This window comes from Delphinapterus leucas, chromosome 8 (assembly GCF_059928025.1).
Source record: "Delphinapterus leucas isolate spDelLeu-1000000601 "Yukka" chromosome 8, BTC_Dleu_Yukka2, whole genome shotgun sequence".
Taxonomy (NCBI): domain Eukaryota; kingdom Metazoa; phylum Chordata; class Mammalia; order Artiodactyla; family Monodontidae; genus Delphinapterus; species Delphinapterus leucas.
In genome coordinates, this window is record NC_143136.1 from 76,675,210 (window position 1) to 76,690,654 (window position 15,445).

Genomic DNA, 15,445 nt, shown 5'->3' on the forward strand with positions numbered 1-15,445 from the left:
GTCCTTATTTTATTTTTCTTCCCCAGACCTACTACAGCAAAACTTTCAATGCTAGGCTCAAGGTTCTGCTTTTTTATTAATTTCCCTGGGTGAATGTGATGCCCAGTTAGGTTGAAATCACTCACAGTGGTCAATTGGGATTATTAATGTATATCATGAAGTGCTAAGGAATATGGTCTTAGCCTATTTGGAATATCAAGAGTCTAGATTCTAAACATAAAAAAGCATCTCTCTATATAGAATGTCATGGTGGTGAAAGATGGATAAAATTATGAGATTAGTAAATATTTCAGTGACAGAAGCTTGGACCTTTGTATTGGCCATCACGTTGCCAATAAAACTCCTAAATTCTCTCAAGCTAATAATCTGTTACTTCACCATATGGTTTTAAGTTATTCTGGTACTGGTCAAAGAAAGAGGATACTGTTAGCCATCGTCCTAATCTGTGAAGAGTCCACCTGAAGGATCTGTATTAAAAAAAAAAAAATGCTGCTTTCATTAATTTTTATACTAATCCAAAAGCAGAATTGTGTTCTCAAGGACATTCAGAGATGCAGTGTTCCCTGAAAAAAAGATCCTTAATCAGGGAACATACCGTACTTGCTATATGCAGTTTAAATACATGTATCCTTCAAAGTCTAGTTCAAATATTCCCTTACTAGGATTTCTCTGACTACCCTAATTGAGCCTCTTCCACTGAAAGGCAAAGTTTTCATTTTCTCCACTACAGATACTCCATTAACACTTTATATATGTCTTCATTTTTCTTCAGTCATGTATTTATCTATCTGTCTTCCCTGCTGACATAGAGCAACTTCTCCTGAAGCCTGACATACAGTCAGTGTTTCATAAAAGCATTCTGGATTGAATTAAATTTCAGGGTAAGCAGTATCAGCAGTATAAATGCCAGAAGGTTACTTTCCTCCATGCAGGTTAGTTGTGAAAATGTGACTGTCAAGAGACAGATTGTAAACAGCAATAATAAAGTTAGGTAAAATTCTCAGTCTTTGAGATGTCAAGCACGAATCACAGATGGCACCCAGTATCCTTCAACATGAGTCACTCCAGCTGAACAAGAACTTAGGCAAAAGGAAACCACTGACAGACAAATGAATCTTTTTGGACATACCTGCTCAACTAGATGCCAGTTCTGTAAGTGAAAAACAAAGAATTCTCCAATACACATGCTTGTGGCAAAAAACATTTAGCACGGACTCTTAACAGTTAACAGAACACAAATGAAGATAGAGGAAGCCTGTGAAAGGAGCAGATAATGAAGGATGTTTTAAAAAAAAATGTGGCCTAAAGAACAACATTTTATGGCTTATCATTTTGATTGTCTCTGTGTTTAAGTGGCAAAATTATCTAAGCCCACTGGGGTTAGTTATTTGAGGGGACCAATCCCATGTCACTCTAAATAAAGTAAGAGGGTGACAATACACATGTGTGCTGTCATCACGAATGTCTTCTTGTCATGACTGCTAATAGGTGTGAGACAGCTTTCAATGCCATGCTTCACAAAGCAACTAACAGATGCGTTGGTCTTAGAACTTCCTTCCTAAATTGAATTTCTGTCAAGAAAGCAACGTCAACAAATCAGACAAAGCCTCTATGACACGCCAGGGTTTCAAAAGTGCACCTAGAGAGAATTATTCTCCCACAGCTGTCATCGATATACATTCATGCGAGACTTTCTATTGTCTTTATTAACTACTGTCATTATGGTTTCACCACTGCACAGTCATTCAGATTAAATTATTAAAACCTATGACAGAGGAATTGGGAAGCTGGCGGAAGAGTAAGAAGCGGAGATCACCTTCCTCCCCACAGATACACCAGAAATACATTTACACGTGGAACAACTCCTACAGAACACCTACTGAACGCTGGCAGAAGACCTCGGACTTCCCAAAAGGCAAGAAACTCCCCACGTACCTGGGTAGGGAAAAAGAAAAAAGAATAAACAGAGACAAAAGAATAGGGATGGAACCTGCACCAGTGGCAGGGAGCTGTGAAGGAGAAAAAGTTTCCACACCTAGGAAGCCCCTTCGCGGGCGGAGACTGCGGTGGCGGACGGGGAAAGCTTCGAAGCCGCGGAGAGCACAGCAACAGGGGTGCGGAGAGGAAAGCGGAGAGATTTCCGCACAGAGGATCGGTGCCGACCGGCACTCACCAGCCCGAGAGGCTTGTCTGCTCACCCGCCAGGGCGGGCAGGGCTGGGAGCTGAGGCTCGGGCTTCGGTCGGAGCGCAAGGAGAGGACTGGGGTTGGCGGCGTGAACACAGCCTGCAGCGGGTTACTGCACCACAGCTAGACGTGAGGGAGTCCGGGGAAAAGTCTGGACGTGCCGAAGAGGCAAGAGACTTTTTCTTCCCTCTTTGTTTCCTGGTGCGCCAGGAGAAGGGATTAAGAGCGCTACTTAAAGGAGCTTCAGAGACGGGCGCGAGCCGCGGCTAACAGCGCAGAACCCAGAGACAGGCATGAGACGCTAAGGCTGCTGCTGCCGCCACCAAAAAGCCTGTGTGTGAGCACAGGTCACTATCCACACCCCTTCCGGGGAGCCTGTGCAGCCCGCCACTGCCAGGGTCCCGGGATCCAGGGACAACTTCCCTGGGAGAACGCACGGCGCACCTCAGGCTGGTGCAATGTCCTGCTGGCCTCTACCGCCGCAGGCTCTCCCAGCATCCGCACCCCTCCCTCCCCCCGGCCTGAGTGAGCCACAGACCCCGAATCAGCGGCTCCTTTAACCCCGTCCTGTCTGAGCGAAGAACAGACACCCTCTGGCGACCTACACGCAGAGGCGGGGCCAAATCCAAAGCTGAGCCCCGGGGGCTGTGCGAACAAAGAAGAGAAAGGGAAATCTCTCCCAACAGCCTCAGAAGCAGTGGATTAAAGGTCCACAATCAACTTTATGTACTTGGAATACATGAATAGACAACGAATCATCCCAAACTGAGAAGGTGGACTTTGAGAGCAAGATTTATCATTTTTTCCCCTTTTCCTCTTTTTGAGAGTGTGTATGTGTATGCTTCTGTGTGAGATTTTGTCTGTATAGCTTTGCTTTCACCATTTGTCCTAGGGTTCTATCCGTCTGTTTTTTTGTTTAAAAAAATTTTTTTTCTTAATAATTATTTTTTATTTTAATTATTTTATTTTATCTTACTTTATTTTATTTTATCCTCTTTCCTCTTTCTTTACTTCCTTCCTTCCTTTCTTTAATTCTTCCTTCCTTCATTCCTTCCTTCCTTTCTTTCTTTCTTTCTTTTTTCTCCCTTTTATTCTGAGCCGTGTGGATGAAAGGCTCTTGGTGCTGCAGCCAGGAGTCAGTGCTGTGCCTCCGAGGTGGGAGAGCCAACTTCAGGACACTGGTCCACAACAGACCTCCCAGCTCCACATAATATCAAACGGCAAAAATCTCCCAGACATCTCCATCTCAACACCAGCACCCAGCTTCACTCAACGACCAGCAAGCTACAGTGCTGGACACCCTGTGCCAAACAAATAGCAAGACAGGAACACAACCCCACCCATTAGCACGGAGGCTGCCTAAATTCATAATAAGTCCACAGACACCCCAAAACACACTACCAGATGTGGACCTGCCCACCAGAAAGACAAGATCCAGCCTCATCCACCAGAACACAGGCACTAGTCCCCTCCACCAGGAAGCCTACACAACCCACTGAACCAACTTTAGGCACTGGGGACAGACACCAAAAACAACAGGAACTACGAACCAGCAGCCTACAAAAAGGAGACCCCAAACACAGTAAGATAAGCAAAATGAGAAGACAGAAAAACACAAAGCAGATGAAGGAGCAAGATAAAATCCCATCAGACCTAACAAATGAAGAGGAAATAGGCAGTCTACCTGAAAAAGAATTCAGAATAATGATAGTAAAGATGATCCAAAATCTTGGAAATAGACTAGACAAAATGCAAGAAACATTTAACAAGGACCTAGAAGAACTAAAGAGCAAACAAGCAACGATGAACAACACAATAAATGAAATTAAAAATACTCTAGATGGGATCAATAGCAGAATAACTGAGGCAGACGAACGGATAAGTGACCTGGAAGATAAAATAGTGGAAATAACTACTGCAGAGCAGAATAGAGAAAAAAGAATGAAAAGAATTGAGGACAGTCTCAGAGACCTCTGGGACAACATTAAACACACTAACATTTGAATTATACGGGTTCCAAAAGAAGAAGAGAAAAAGAAAGGGACTGAGAAAATATTTGAAGAGATTATAGTTGAAAACTTCCCTAATATGGGTAAGGAAATAGTTAATCAAGTCCAGGAAGCACTGAGAGTCCCATACAGGATAAATCCAAGGGGAAACATGCCAAGACACATATTAATCAAACTGTCAAAAATTAAATACAAAGAAAACATATTAAAAGCAAGGGAAAAACAATAAATAACACACAAAGGAATCCCCATAAGGTTAACAGCTGATCTTTCAGCAGAAACTCTGCAAGCCAGAAGGGAGTGGCAGGACATATTTAAAGTGATGAAGGAGAAAAACCTACAACCAAGATTATTCTGCCCAGCAAGGATCTCATTTAGATTTGATGGAGAAATTAAAACCTTTACAGACAAGCAAAAGCTGAGAGAGTCCAGCACCACCAAACCAGCTTTACAACAAATGCTAAAGGAACTTCTCTAGGCAAGAAACACAGGAGAAGGAAAAGACCTACAATAACAAACAGAAAACAATTAAGAAAATGGGAATAGGAACATACATATCGATAATTACCTTAAATGTAAATGGATTAAATGCTCCCACCAAAAGACGCAGACTGCCTGAATGATACAAAAATAAGACCCATATATATGATGTCTATAAGAGACCCACTTCAGACTTAGAGACACATACAGACTGAAAGTGAGGGAATGGAAAAAGATATTCCATGCAAATGGAAGCCAAAAGAAAGCTGGAGTAGCAATTCTCATATCATGCAAAATAGACTTTAAAATAAAGACTACTAGAAGAGACAAAGAAGGACACAACATAATGATCAAGGGATCGTTCCAAGAAGAAGATATAACAATTGTAAATATTTATACACCCAACATAGGAGCACGTCAATACATAAGGCAAATACTAACAGACATAAAAGGGGAAATCGACAGTAACACATTCATAGTAGGGGACTTTAACACCCCACTTTCACCAAAGGACAGATCATCCAAAATGAAAATAAGGAAACACAAGCTTTAAATAATACATTAAACAAGATGGACTTAATTGATATTTATAGGACATTCTTTCCAAAAAAACAGAATACACATTTTTCTCAAGTGCTCATGGAACATTCTCCAGGATAGATCATATCTTGGGTCACAAATCAAACCTTGGTAAATTTAAGAAAATTGAAATTGTATCAAGTAGCTTTTCCAACAACATCGCTATGAGACTAGATATCAATTACAGGAAAAGATCTGTAAAAAATACAAACACATGGAGGCTAAACAATACACTACATAATAACAAAGTGATCACTGAAGAAATCAAAGAGGAAATCAAAAAATACCAAGAAACAAATGACAAAGGAAACACAATGACGCAAAACCTATGGGATGCAGAAAAAGCAGTTCTAAGAGGGAAGTTTATAGCAATACATTCGTACCTTAAGAAACAGGAAACATCTCGAATAAACAACCTAACCTTGCACCTAAAGCAATTAGAGAAAGAAGAACAAAAAAACCCCATAGTTAGCAGAAGGAAAGAAATCATAAAGATCAGATCAGAAATAAATGAAAAAGAAAAGAAGGAAACAATAGCAAAGATCAATAAAACTAAAAGCTGGTTCTTTGAGAAGATAAACAAAATTGATAAACCATTAGCCAGACTCATCAAGAAAAAAAGGGAGAAGGCTCAAATCAATAGAATTAGAAATGAAAAAGGAGAAGTAACAACTGACACTGCAGAAATACAAAAGATCATGAGAGATTACTACAAGCAACTCTATGACAATAAAATGGACAACCTGGAAGAAATGGACAAATTCTTAGAAAACCACAACCTGCCAAGACCGAATCAGGATGAAATAGAAAATATGAACAGACCAGTCACAAGGACTGAAATTGAAAATGTGATTTAAAATGTTCTAACAAACAAAAGCCCAGGACCAGATGGCTTCACAGGCGAATTCTTTCAAACATTTAGAGAAGAGCTAACACCTATCGTTCTCAAACTCTTCCAAAATATAGCAGAGGGAGGAACACTCCCAAACTCATTCTACGAAGCCACCATCACACTGATACCAAAACTAGACAACGATGTCACAAAGAAAGAAAAGTACGGGCCATATCACTGATGAACATACATGCAAAAATCCTCAACAAAATACTAGCAAAGAGAATCCAACAGCACATTAAAAGGATTATACACCATGATCAAGTGGGGTTTATCCCAGGAATGCAAGGATTCTTCAATATACGCAAATCAAACAATGTGATACACCATATTAACAAATTGAAGGAGAAAAAGCATATGATCATCTCAATAGATGCAGAGAAAGCTTTTGACAAAATTCAACACCCATTTATGATAAAAACCCTGCAGAAAGTAGGCATAGAGGGAACTTTCCTCAACATAATAAAGGCCATATATGACAAACCACAGCCAACATCGTCCTCAATGGTGAAAAACTGAAAGCTCTTCCACTATGATCAGGAACAAGACAAGGTTGCCCACTCTCACCACTCTTATTCAACATAGTTTTGGAAGTTTTAGCCACAGCAATCAGAGAAGAAAAGCAAATAAAAGGAATCCAAATGGGAAAAGAGGAATTAAGGCTGCCACTGTTTTCAGATGATATGATACTATACATAAAGAATCCTAAAGATGCTACCAGAAAACTACTAGAGCTAATCAATGAATTTGGTAAACTAGCAGGATACAAAATTAATGCAGAGAAATCTCTGGCATTCCTATACACTAATGATGAAAAATCTGAAAGGGAAATCAAGAAAACACGCCCATTTACCATTGCAACAAAAAGAATAAAATATCTAGGAATAAAACTACTTAAGGAGACAAAAGACCTGTATGCAGAAAATTATAAGACACTGATGGAAGTAAATAAAGATGATACAAATAGATGGAGACATATACCATGTTCTTGGATTGGAAGAATCAACATTGTGAAAATGACTCTACTACCCAAAGCAATCTACAGATTCAATGCAATCCCTATCAAACTACCACTGGCATTTTTCACAGAGCTAGAACAAAAAATTTCACAATTTGTATGGAAACACAAAAGACCCCGAATAGTCAAATCAGTGTTGAGAACGAAAAACGGAGCTGGAGGAATCAGGCTCCCTGACTTCAGACTATACTACAAAGCTACAGTAATCAAGACAGTATGGTACTGGCACAAAAACAGAAATAGAGATCAATGGAACAGGATAGAAAGCCCAGAGATAAACCCATGCACATATGGTCACCTTATCTTTGATAAAGGAGGCAGGAATGTACAGTGGAGAAAGGACAGCCTCTTCAATAAGTGGTGCTGGGAAAAATGGACAGGTACATGTAAAAATATGAGATTAGATCACTCCCTAACACCATACACAAAAATAAGTTCAAAATGGATTAAAGGCCAAAAACTATCAAACTCTTAGAGGAAAACATAGGCAGAACACTCTATGACATATATCACAGCAAGATCCTTTTTGACCCACCTCCCCGAGGAATGGCAATAAAAACAAAAATAAACAAATGGGACCTAATGGAACTTCAAAGCTTTAGCACAGCAAAGGAAACCATAAACAAGACCAAAAGACAACCCCCAAAATGGGAGAAAATATTTGCAAATGAAGCAACTGACAAAGGATTAATCTCCAAAATTTACAAGCAGCTCATGCAGCTCAATAACAAAAAAAAACAAACAACCCAATCCAAAAATGGGCAGAAGACCTAAATAGACATTTCTCCAAAGAAGATATACAGAATGCCAACAAACACATGAAAGGATGCTCAACATCATTAATCATTAGAGAAATGCAAATCAAAACTACAATGAGATATCATCTCACACCAGTCAGAATGGCCATCATCAAAACATCTAGAAACAATAAATGCTGGAGAGGGTGTGGAGAAAAGGGAACACTCTTGCACGGCTGGTGGGAATGTGAATTGGTACAGCCACTATGGAGAACAGTATGGAGTTTCCTTAAAAAACTACAAATAGAACTACCATATGACCCAGCAATCCCACTACTGGGCATATACCCTGAAAAAACCATAGTTCAAAAAGAGTCATGTACCAAAATGTTCATTGCAGCTCTATTTCTAATAGCCAGGAGATGGATACAACATAAGTGTCCATCATCGGATGAATGGATAAAGAAGATGTGGCACATATATACAATGGAATATTACTCAGCCATAAAAAGAAACGAAATTGAGCTATTTGTAATGAGGTGGATGGACCTAGAGTCTGTCATACAGAGTGAAGTAAGTCAGAAAGAGAAAGACAAATACCATATGCTAACACATATATATGGATTTAAGAAAAAAAAATGTTATGAGGAACCTAGGGGTAAGAGAGGAATAAAGACACAGACCTACTAGAGAATGGACTTGAGGATATGGGGAGGGGGAAGGGTGAGCTGTGACAAAGCGAGAGAGTGGCATTGACATATATACACTACCAAACGTAAAATAGATAGCTAGTGGGAAGCAGCCGCATAGCACAGGGAGATCAGCTCAGTGCTTTGTGACCACCTAGAGGGGTGGGATAGGGAGGGTGGGAGTGAGGGAGATGCAAGAGGGAAGAGATATGGGAACATATGTATATGTATAACCGATTCATTTTGTTATAAGGCAGAAACTAGCACACCATTGTAAAGCAATTATACTCCAGTAAAGATGTAAATAAATAAATAAATAAATAAAATAAAAGACTTGTTTAGTCCATTTTTTAAAAAAAAGCAAAAAAACCTATGACAACTCTTCATAGGCTGACCATGATTCCTTCAATCAGGCAGTTGAACTTGATAACAACTCTCAGGAACTAATACAAAACATATTATTTACACATATACCACCCAATATGATAACACACACACACACACACACACACACACATAAAGTGACCTCAAATGTAAGAACTGATAACATTCCAAAACATCTTTTTAAAGTTCATTTAATTGGTGCGAAATTGGATTGCATTTTCTTCGAAAAACAAAATTATATAAGGTGTTGAATTTTATAGGGTAAGCCCTTAAAGCCTCTTTAGCTCACAGTATAGTTAAAGAGATGAACAGTATCATCACATACATTAGCCAAACTGTATAGCATTGATTCCATGGGAAAACGCATTTACAAGTAGTGTAGTGGCATTCCTCCATCCTCCTGCCACACCCTCACCAAACCACACATTCCTATCTTTGGAAGGATCCTCTCCTTATTCACCACCCCACTGCCACGGTTTAAGTAGCAAGAGCTTTTAATTAGAAGGAGAGAAGAAAAAGTATTCTTCATGCCTAAGTTTAATACCTAGAGAATTGACTTCAATGTGCAAGGACAACATGTAATTCTGTGCTCATTGCCCAACATATCATTATGATTCCTAAAATAAAATCTTTATGGATAACAATTTATAGAAACTTCAATGCCTTAATATTTAAGTTTCTTTGAGTTAATCCCTCCACCACCTTCAGGCAAAAAAACTGTCTTGCTAGTGGAAATAATTTTACGTATGTTGAAGATATGATATCTGAGGAGTCTATGTGGAATATGGCAACTGTGCATGTCTCTGGGATTCTTGCTCTGCAATTATAAGATGAAGGACATACTGCATATCTGAATAATGTATCATACTTTCAATCCAAGCCTTGATTATGACAAGTCTTAGAAAATTCAAGACAGAGTTCAGATAAAAGATTTCTTACCCTGGGGTCAAAAAACCTTGTTTTGGAATCCAAAAGAGACACATTTAAAATTAGATTTAAAAAAAAATGTAGAGTCTCCGAACTCTAATAGTATTACACTCTCCGGTTTTATGTCCCTAATCAAATTTTACGACAAAATTATAAGACATTATTTTTGCACGAATAAAATATTTTAACATATAAATAAGCAAAAATGACTTCACTCAGACATACCTTGTTTAGCTTCTACTGTTAAATAGTTGCAAAATCATCTCACTAACTACTTTGTCTTAAATTGCATAAAAGTTAAAAATCAAATTAAGTAAACCATTGTGATATTGGATAAAGTGTTAATGAAAGCAAAGTGATTAAATCTCAAGCTTCCTGAAGTTTAATGTACACACTGTGTGCTTGTGTTTGATTATAAAGAAAGCATAATACAGCTTAAAATCTTCCCTAAAATCAAGGTACTTCAAATATACTAAACCTAAAAACACTTATTTACAATGTATTTTATTCTACTTCTTAGAGTGAAAATATTTTCCCTTTCCTCTTGCATTCCATTTTTTACAGTAATCCTATAATAGGTTTACTCTTCCATTAACAAAAAAAATTAAAATTTAGATATAACACACATTTAAGAGAGTCACTAGTATATAACACACATTTAAGAGAGTCACTAGTGGCAGAACATAATCAGTTTTCTGAACTTAAAAAAATGATTGAAAAAAAATTTTTTTAATAAAAGCAATACATGTAAATGGTTAAAGGAATTATAGAGGAACTTACAATTATAAGCCATAATCTCCTGATTATCCTCCCCACTGTGTCCAGCTCCTCAGATATATATACTTGGAGCCCCTTTCTGTTGTTAATTTTCCATAGCTGCAAACAATAAGCTATTATTTTTTTTTAATTTGAACATATATGCTCATTTTTATTCAGTTATTTAACAATAACCATTGAAATTCAGCTATAATAGGTTAATATTTAGTTTATTTATATCATGCTCCTCTTTGCAATATAGTTTTAACACTATTGTCAATTACTCTATTAGTGATATTTGTATATTTGTAAGTACCATATTTAAATCTCTATTTCTTGCTCTGTCAACCACAAATAGTATATCTTGATTTTCCAGTTTTTAAGATGAGCATATTAACGCCTCAACCCTTGAACTCTACCCCATTCTGTCTTCTTGTTGCTGTCATTTTACTTTTTATTTTGTTGAGGTTAGTAACATTTATATTCTGTTCTGTAAACTCAGCTGAAAGGGCTATGTGCTCAAAGTATCCCTTAGAACTCTAAGTCACATTCCATAAAAGTGGAGGAAGTTACAATCTCTTTCAGTTACCTTCTCCATCCCAATTTCCTGTTCCAAGATTGTAGTCACATCCTTAAGGGGAAAGCACCCTGTTATATTTATAACACACTGAAAAGTAATCAAAAACTTGAGAATGTTGAAGGAATTTATCCTGAAGAAGATGTTAGAGGTTGGGGAAAAAAGAGTTATGAAATATATGTTTAAATTTCTAAAAGGCTTTCATGTGTAAATAGAATTTCTATTGGGCACCAAGGGAATGGAATAGCAATGGAATAATTCATGTTTTGATGTAGAAAGCAGGAGAATAACAGAACCAGTCAAAATTAGAACTCATGGGGCTTAAACATAGGCTGATGACCCCTTAGCAATTACACTGCCAAAGGTATTCAAAAGAAAGTTCATGAAATGATGGTTTTAACAGAACTTCATTATTTGAAATTGGAATACAAAGAGCATCAAAAAACAGAAAAGTCCACATCTATAATTACAACGTAACTATTCAAACATGGTTTTATTTGTAATTATCACAGTTGATATAATTAAAAGTAAACTTACCAACAGTGACCAGTAGTAGCCTCCTATTAGCTTCACCATTGCTTTCAAATACACATTGATCGTTTGACTTAATCAAAGCCTTTAAACAGGAATCAAATTATATTATATTACATATTTCTGTCTTGATGTTACCTCTGACTCTATGATTAGATAAGGAATTCACTTCTCTGTGTCTTTGGTGTGACTAACACTGGTAGATTAAAAAAAATTAAAAACAAATAAAAGAACTACTGTAAAGATTTATAATTCAAGAATGAACTCCTCTTTTTCTCTCTTGAAGTATCATTAGGACTTTTTATGTTGTGTGTAATCAAATTCCCAGACAACATAGCGGTAAGCATGAAAAGTTCAGGGTTCTCTGACTTCCCATATGGTTTGATCTGAATTCTCGCAATGCTGTTAGGATTATTTTTTTCTTAATATCATATCCTTTCTAGGACTGGCTTTTCTCTCTCTATAGCAAATAGCTGCAACAGTCCCTTTACAATCTTATATCCCAATGTCCAAAAGAAAAGAGCCCATACTTCCCCATGTTTCCTCAGAGGAAAGAGGAAGCTTCATACTCAGAGGACACCAGCAAATATTTGCAATGTCTTATTGGTTCAAACTGACTCACAGACCCAGGCCTGATGAAATGAATGTGGGCAGGAGAGTGGGCTTCATAAATTCAGCTTCTAGCCTGGTTGGGTCAATATTACCCAAATCATAGTTCTATGAATAGAAGTAGTACAGTTCTTCAGAGTGAAGTTGGGGTTCTGTTACCACGAAGTGGGTGTGGGCAGCAGGAAGAATGTTTGCCAGTGGCAAAATCATTTCACTGTAAGAACTTAGTTGTGCAGGGTTGGTTTGCACATATAATTATCCACTAGTCTAAAAGTTGAGACAGAATAATTCAAGTCTAATAGCTGCGGCTTTTTCAAAATTTGAAGAAGTTCATGTTTAATTACCACTAAGAAGCTATGTGCTATATTCCCCATCTGTTGGAAGGCCTTAAGCACTAAACAAAGAGAGATATATGAAACCTTCTTTGTCAGACCAAAGTGTTGAAAATCTGAGAAGTGCTAAGGGCAGAGAAGATTGGAATGATATGGTTAAAGCTGAATTTAAGGTGAAGTATTTTATCTGAACCATTTGAAGTGAGAAGCAACTTTAAAACTTATGAGAATTATGGTTTCTTAGGAATTCCCTGTTTCACCTGGTTGAGCACATATATTGATATAGAGTATTTAATCATGTCTAAAGGAAAGAACCCTGAAGGAGAAATGGCTGTATTTCTCCCGTGGTAAGTTTTTAGAAGAAAATGGAAAACAGTTCTCAATAGCATTCAGGCTTGAAATGCTAAGAACAGCCATTTCAGCTAAGGAGGTATGGTACTGGCCAGATCTGGGAGCTAAAGACAAGTCAGGAGAGAGCAATTCCTAAGGAAGAATATTTTCATTTCTCAGAAACAGTAGTCTATATAAAGGGGTATATTTACCTCAGAAGGATCTTGCTGAGGAATCGCAGTTGGGGGAGACAGCAGCACAGAGCTAAAAATGTGGCTCTGGGGTTGACTCTTTAAGGTTAAAATGCTTAAAATCCTGGCTGTGTCACCTCTAAATTGTATGGCTTTGGGCAAGTTGCTTAAGCTCTTTGGTCACACATCCCTTATAGGTAAAATGGTGATATTACTAGTTCCTGGTTCATTGCATTGTTGTGATAAAATCATGCAAAGCCCATACAAGTATAGTGTTTGACTCCCAATAAATAGTGTTTGACTGCCTTTAATAAATCTGAGCTAACAATAATAATGGGGATAACCCAAGAAGTTTATCCTGAGTGGAGTACAGTTGTACTCTGGAAGGAACTGTGGAAGTCTAGGGGAAAAGAAAGACATAAAAAGATTTAGATGCACCATCTGGTTCAAATAGACCCAACAAGTTCACCATCAATCCCCTAGGAAATGATGGTTCATTCCAAGGCACTTAACAGAAATCTTGATTTCTCTCTTTGTCTACATTTTCTTTTCACGGCTAAACTTTGACCGCTTGTGCACCTTTTCTTTAATTCCACTGTTTTCACTACATGTGTATGGAATAGATAAAATGAGTCTCATCCCCTCATCTGAGATCTCCAGGTAAATACAGATATTAAATAGCAGTCTAGAATCAAAACACAGCGTGCTCGCTGTTAGTACATGATCAGTTTATAACCACTCAAAACTGGACATCCATTAGAATGATAATGTCTCCTTAAAGCAGTCACTCTCCAACTTGGTTGCATATCAGAAACACTTGTAGAACTTTTTTAAAAAAGAACACATGATGGAGGTTACTTCTCAAGATGCTAATTCAGTAAGTCTAGGTTGAGGCTAAAATACTGTGATTTTAAAAATTTTGGGGGGTAGTTCTGATGTGCAATCTAAAAATCACTGCTGTGAGAATACTATTATCCTGTAATGATAGTAACTGATATCCATTGGTCGTTTACCAAGTGCCAGGCACTACTCAGTGTGGTTTACATGAATTAACTCATTTGACCCTAAACTCATCTAATCCTCACAATTATCCTAACAGGTAGGCTGCTATTGTTATTCCATTTCACAGATGAGAAAATTGAGGCATGGGGCGGTTAACTAACTTGCCCAAAGCAGCATGGCTAGTAAGAAGTGGAGCTGGGATTGAAATCCAGGAAGGCTGGCTCCAGAGGCCACTTATTGCCTGGAGGTATTAGAAAGCAAAGCAAACTTCTGGCACTCACCCTCAAGGAATTAGTGGAGGTAAATTAGGTGAGGAAAATTATCGTTAGTTATTATCTCTATGGCAAAGGGGAATTCTGTGCAGCACTACAGTGGGAGCTTCTTTGGACAGAGCAGTGTGTTTCTGTCACACCCTGTCAAGATAAGACTGTGACTGATCACAGACCAGGTGTCTGGAGGAAATCAGGCCCCCTGAGGAAAGTTGTAGAAGGAAGAAAACTTCTAACGTTCAAGTGATATTTAGTCATGGTTCTTCAGGAACTAATTGCCTACAGCAGACTGGTCAGCTCTAAGGAAGGCCAGCAACTGTCCCAGAAAGATGGTCGCCCTAATTCTGGAGAGACAACTGAAGGAGACAAACTTGGATACCTTCAGCCTGAGTCCATGGGTTCTATTTAGTAATAATGAAAAACAACCAGCTAGAGATATCAGTACCATCTAAGTTTGTTAGAGAGAAGATGGGGTGAATCATATAGGTGTATACATATATTTATGCTTATCTGATTCTGTGGGCAAGAACTGTAAGTTCTTTACAGGCATTTTCAAACAAAATTATTGGCCATCGTTGTTCAGAAATAGCCAGAGACATCTGATTTCTTCTCGTGATCTGAAGCAAAACACATGCATGATGCTTATATTTTTTTGTTCAGAAACACATATGTGATACTTACTCTTTAATTAATGTTTGTCAATGGCTCTTTTATGCAAGAAATGGAACTTAGAGCCAATTTAAAGAACTTGACAAATTTCAATTTGTGTGGCTGTGAATGTGAATTATTAATGTCATTTTTAAGTTAACGTGTTTCTAAAATACTGAAACAAGCCCTTGGCAACAAAGGTATTTTAACATTTTATTCAAGCTACACCTAAGTCTTAAGTAAATCACGAAACAACAACCTTAAAACTTTTAGAATTTGCTGAGAAAATTCCTCGTCTT